Genomic DNA, 5309 nt, shown 5'->3' with positions numbered 1-5309 from the left:
TATTTGATGTGAGCCCTCCCAAGGGTTCATCCTCTGCCTAGTGTTGTGAGCCTCCCAAGGCCAGGTACAGGGTTATGAAGTCATCATGTCTAATGGAGAATTTACCCAGCAAGAGATGCAGTGCCCATTGGAGAATGGGCTAGGGTATCAGTATCGTGTATGCCCCACCAGGGCTAGTAGACAAAGTCCTGAGGGCAGGCATTTTTGCTCATTGGTTGCCAAGTACTTGGGACAGTGAAAACTTAAACCATGCATCCATGCTAGGTATTTGTGTGACTATTTACCTCATAGTTGTTTGCTTTTATTATTTGACATGTGTACAGTGACTAATCTCATAGCTGTCTTTGGGTTTTTTAATCTGACAGAGTGCTTTTTCCCCTAGAAAATTGTAAGCCACTGAAGGGCATGTACTCTATATTGTATGTGGACAAAATGCCTAATGGTGCCTTGCTTATTGAGGTTGCACAGTAAAAGGTTGATAAATGATGATGGGTTAAGTTTTTTTTTTCCTGAAGCTCTGCCTTCTTGATGAAACCCAGGGTAAGTAAGGGATCATGCTCCTCTAGCCCTATTCCTCACCTCCTCCACTGTACAGCCAGGTTGGGTCCAAGGTTGGCCAACGTAGGAAAGTCTGTGCCCATTGCCAGGTAAGGAATAGGTGGGGGCACAGCTAGATTTGGAAACAAGAAGTCAGACCTGCTCCCTGCCTTCATGGAAGTCTTCCAGCAACACCACAGTATGTGGAGAATCCTGCTTTAAGGTGAGACATGAGGTTGGAGGGAGCATGGGTGGCCAAACTGGACTTCCCTTTCTCTTCCTGTCTACCTTAAATATTCACTCTTCCCTTGTCTCTGGCTTGCTCTCATGTATAGACCTTCAAATTTATACAACTTTATGTTCTGCCTATTTTTCTTCCTGTCTCCACGTGTAAATAACTGGTCTATCTCTCTCTTACCTCCCATATTAGACTTCAACTTTCCAGGAGGCTGTGGTCATGCTTTACTTCCGCTGTTCCAGGTCTAGCATCCAGTACTGGCTTCAATGACAGAAGATATTCCAAAAGGACATGGTGATGATTACAGGAGGGAAAAGCGGGGGTCGGGGGGGGGGCCTGGGATCACGGAGTAGAAACAAGGATGATGGGGGCAAAAAGCTAGACAAACATGGCCCAACCCCAAGCAGTGCTGCTGGAGGTTAGGAAGAGCCCCTTCCCCAACCAGGGTGTAGTGTCAAGGCTCAGAGATGGGAATGAAGGGGGTTGAGGAGAGGGGGACATCAGTTGGGTTTGGGATTGCTCACATAGTTGTCTCTCTTGCATCAAGGAAAGGATCCCCAGATCATCAGTCAACAGCCCAGTGGACTTTCCCAGAATGGATGCTTCTCTCCTTCCTTGCCCAGAGGAGAACTTGGCCATGACAGTGAGTATTGAAGTCCTTGGGGATATTTTCAGTCAGTTATAACCCTCTCTGAACCCTCCCTCCTTGTTGCTTACTATTTTCAATAATTAAGGGCTATTATCAATAATTTTGGTAACGTTGAGCACCAGGGTGGAGTCATGATAATCAGGTTGACCCTGGTCTATCCCACATGGGGCTCACAGTCTAAATTGTAGGGAGAAGGTTTGATCCCTATATTACAGATGAGGAATCAGAGGCACAGAAGCTTAATTTGGCCTGCACACCAGTGGCTGATCTGGGATTAGAACCCAGGTTCTGAGAGGCCTGGGCTCTTTTCCTCTAGACAAAAGTGCTTTCTATGTTATGACATTACTATTCAGTGGGGACATAATTCTTCAGGAGGCCTGAGCTAGCTGTCAAACTCTTGATCAGGATTTGATGGCTGTGATTTGGCTCTCCAGAATGCTAAACTAGGCCTCACACCCTCAGACAATTGCTCTTCTGTTCTCAGGCAAGCTCAATGGGAGGCTGCAGAGAGGTGGACACTGAGGAGCCACAGACCAGGGAGAAGACACAGACTACTCATTGGCTGTTCTCCAAGACCATTAGGACTGTCCCTCTCCCAGTGCAGACCCCTGCCCCTAACCTCAACTCCATGCTGCCCAGTATGGAGCCTTTCCCATTCCCACTACCACCCCAACAATGCTGTTGCCTCTGGCTTCTAATATTCTCAAATTTGGACCACTTGAATCTTGACTTGTTCCTCCAGAAGGTGATTGGTGCAGGGTGTTGGTGTATTGTTTGTGTCTGTCACTAATCAAGGGATTAAGAGCAAGGGGGAGGAGCGTAAGGAAGGGGCTGCCCCTCTCTCAGCGGGGAGATTGGGTTTGGAAACAGGGACCAGGACTGTGAGCAGGGTCTGCTTCTGACTCGACGGAGGGAGCAGGCAAGGCCTGGGGCCCTTTTAATTCTAGACAGGCCCAACCTCCCCTCTGCCTGGTCTCTGAAGCTCCCTACCTATTCATGGCCCCTGGAGTACCAACCCTCCCAGCTTGACAGAGTTGGGTGTCCCAGGGAAGGGGAATTGAGTATAAGGTAGGGGAGAGTGAGCTTTCACAGTGTGTGTTAACAAAATCCTTTTTGGAGGAACCAGGTGATTTCAGGAGAGTCTGCTGGCTAGTCCCAGGTCCAGCATAAGGCTATTGCATATTTTTTCTCAAAGACAACAGCATTGTCAGTCCCCTTCTTCCCCTCCCAAACTGTGATCCCCATTTCCCCCCACTGTATCTCTGCCCTGCTTAAGAAATGCGCACACTGTTCTGTGCCGTAAATGTTAAAATAAAACTTTTTTCTCTGCTCCATTAGTAGTGAATCTGTGCCTCTGAGGGTGTGGGGAGAATGGTGGGAGGGGCAGTGTTTTATCCTAATCAGTGCCAGCCTTTGTCCCTCAGTCCATTTCCCAGGTGCTGCCCTGATCCTCCTTAACCCTCAATCTTCCTGCCCCTGAGTCCTGGTGGAACCTCCTCAGACATGCCTTACCATGCTGGAACACAGGGCAGTAGGTAGAAATATTTTGCGTAAGGATTGTGTGGGTAGAGAGTCACCCCCACTGCAGGAAAAACTCACCTGTGTAAACAAGTGACCATTTTGGTACCTGTGGCACAAACATCAGCCACCTAGGCCACAACCTTCCTGTCTTTATGTCCTGGGTGGAGTTCGGAGAGGAAGCCATCCCTTTATTCCAGGTTGTGACCTTTGTCCAGGGTTGAGTGAGGAAATAATTGGTGAAAGGCCACTAAGGGAAAAATTGTACATAAGCAGTGTAGTCGACCTAGTGGAAGGGAGAAGAGATGCATAAAGTTGGGTAACAGATGGTGAATACTACACCAGTATGGAGCTGGGAAGGTGGGACTGAATACTGGGCGTGGCACACATATATACAGACATACACCATGTTAGAAGGGACACCACCATTGAGAATCAGTGGGGCCTAGTGGAAAGAGCATGGACCTGTTTGTCTAAATTCCAATATCCACTCTGCCACTTAACTTCTGTTTGACCTTAGGAAAGTCACATATGTGCCAGTTGCCTCACCTGTAAAATGGGCATTCAATAGCTGTTCTCTCATTTAGGGGGAAAAAGACCCAGCAACCTGATCAGTGACTGAGTGGGGGTTTTGGTTGCTTTTGTAGTTTTTTTTTTGGGGGGGAGGGGTTTTTCATCTTTTATTACTGTCTTTTTTTGGGCACAGTGCTTAGCACCCAGTAAGCACCAGGCTGGTTGCCCTTCCATCACGCTCCAATACACTGTGGTTGCTCAGCTCCAATCTCCACACTAGCCCAACTACTCACCTATTTCCTTTCCACCCCGACAACTCCCTGAGGTAGCTTTAGGACTGACCCAAGCAGCAGCAGGACTCTCTGCAGGTAGGAGCTGGGTGGATTGGTATAACTCATTTTGGTGTGAGGCCTTCCTGAAAGGGAAGAGGAGGGTGAAGTGTAGAGGAGAGTGTTTATTTTTATAATAGAATTTAAGCCCTTACTGTGTGTTAACTTACAAGAAAAGCAGGCTGGACACAGTTGATGTCGCAAATGGGGGTCTGTCTTAATTCCTGTTTTACAGATGTGGTAACTGACCCATTATGGAGATGGTTCCTGTTTTACCCCCTTGGGGACAACAGAGCCCCAGGAGATGCTCTCTGGACTTTGTTAACCCCTTCCCCACCATGGAGATGATTTCTATTGCTCCCCTAAGGACCACAGACCCCAAGGAGATATTCTATTCTCCCTTCCTCTGGACAACAGAGGTCAGGGAAATGTTTTCTGGTTTTTTCTTGGGCTTCTGTCTCCCTATGGACAACAGAAGATGGCCTAGTGGCTAGAGCATGGGCCTGGGACTTAGAGGGACCTGCATTCTCATCTCTTCTCCACAACTTGTCTGCTGTGTGACCTTGGGGAAGTCCCTTCACTTCTCTGTTCCTGTTTCCTCATCTGTTAAATGGGGATTAACAGATTTGTGACAAGAAGGGTCCAAGTTGCTTTTCTTGTATTATATATATACACACACACACACACACACACACACACACCTGAGTAGAAGTGCATTCTGGGAGTCTAATCCATGTGATGGGATTGATTTAATAATTGGGGTATTTAAGGGCCTACTGTGTGACAGGCACTGTACTAAGCATTGGGGTGGACACAGTCCCAGTCCCATATGGGGCTCATAGTCTTAATTACCATTTTACACATGGGGTAACTGAGGCACAGAGAAGGGAAATGACTTGCCCGAGGTTACGCAGCATACAAGTGGCAGAGCTGGGATTAGTAAACACAACCACCTGATTCTCTGGCCTAAACTCCATCCACTACACCATGGTTTGTGGCTATGTCATGAAGGGAACTGTTGTTGTCAATACTGAAAATAGTTAGGGTGCACCCCCAACCAGCCCAGCTGACCCTCTCACTGAGTTCACCAGTGCTGGTGAGTTATCAAGTGAAGCCAGGCAGAACAGAGATCCAGAGACAAAGCAGAGGTGTAGAAACCCTGAGGCTGCTAGGTAGAGCAACTGAGACCAGAGGGCAAGCAGAAACACAGATATTAAGACTTCCAGAGATAGAGAGTGGTTAGAGATGAAGCACTGGGGAGACAGACACCAGACATAGCTAGAGACCAGTTAGAGAGGTAGTGAGTAGACTGAGAGATAGAGTTCAGACAAAAAGAGAGACCTGACCAAGTTCTGAAAGGAAGAGATAAATGAGCAAGATACACTAACAAAGCTACAGTAACACAGGAAGCAGCATGGTCTAGTAGAGAGACCCCATGCCTGGGAGTCAGAGAACCTGGGTTCTCATCCTGGATCAGCCAAATTCTTGCTTGGTTCCTAGGGCAAATCACTTCTCTGTGCTTCAG

At 47.7% G+C, this 5309-nt stretch overlaps 1 long non-coding RNA gene across 1 annotated transcript; it reads left to right on the top strand.

Annotated features, from left to right (window-relative positions):
* The first annotated feature begins 553 nt into the window (after positions 1 to 553).
* LOC119922289 lies at positions 554 to 2486 on the top strand. The gene is made up of 3 exons (XR_005448644.1): positions 554 to 1069; positions 1323 to 1418; positions 1909 to 2486. It is a non-coding gene; the product is annotated as an uncharacterized LOC119922289 (long non-coding RNA).
* Positions 2487 to 5309: the final 2823 nt, after the last annotated feature.

Source organism: Tachyglossus aculeatus, unplaced genomic scaffold (assembly GCF_015852505.1).
Source record: "Tachyglossus aculeatus isolate mTacAcu1 unplaced genomic scaffold, mTacAcu1.pri scaffold_101_arrow_ctg1, whole genome shotgun sequence".
Taxonomy (NCBI): Eukaryota; Metazoa; Chordata; class Mammalia; order Monotremata; family Tachyglossidae; genus Tachyglossus; species Tachyglossus aculeatus.
The sequence above is the reverse complement of the archived record's forward strand: the minus strand, read 5'-3'. Positions and strand labels throughout refer to the sequence as shown.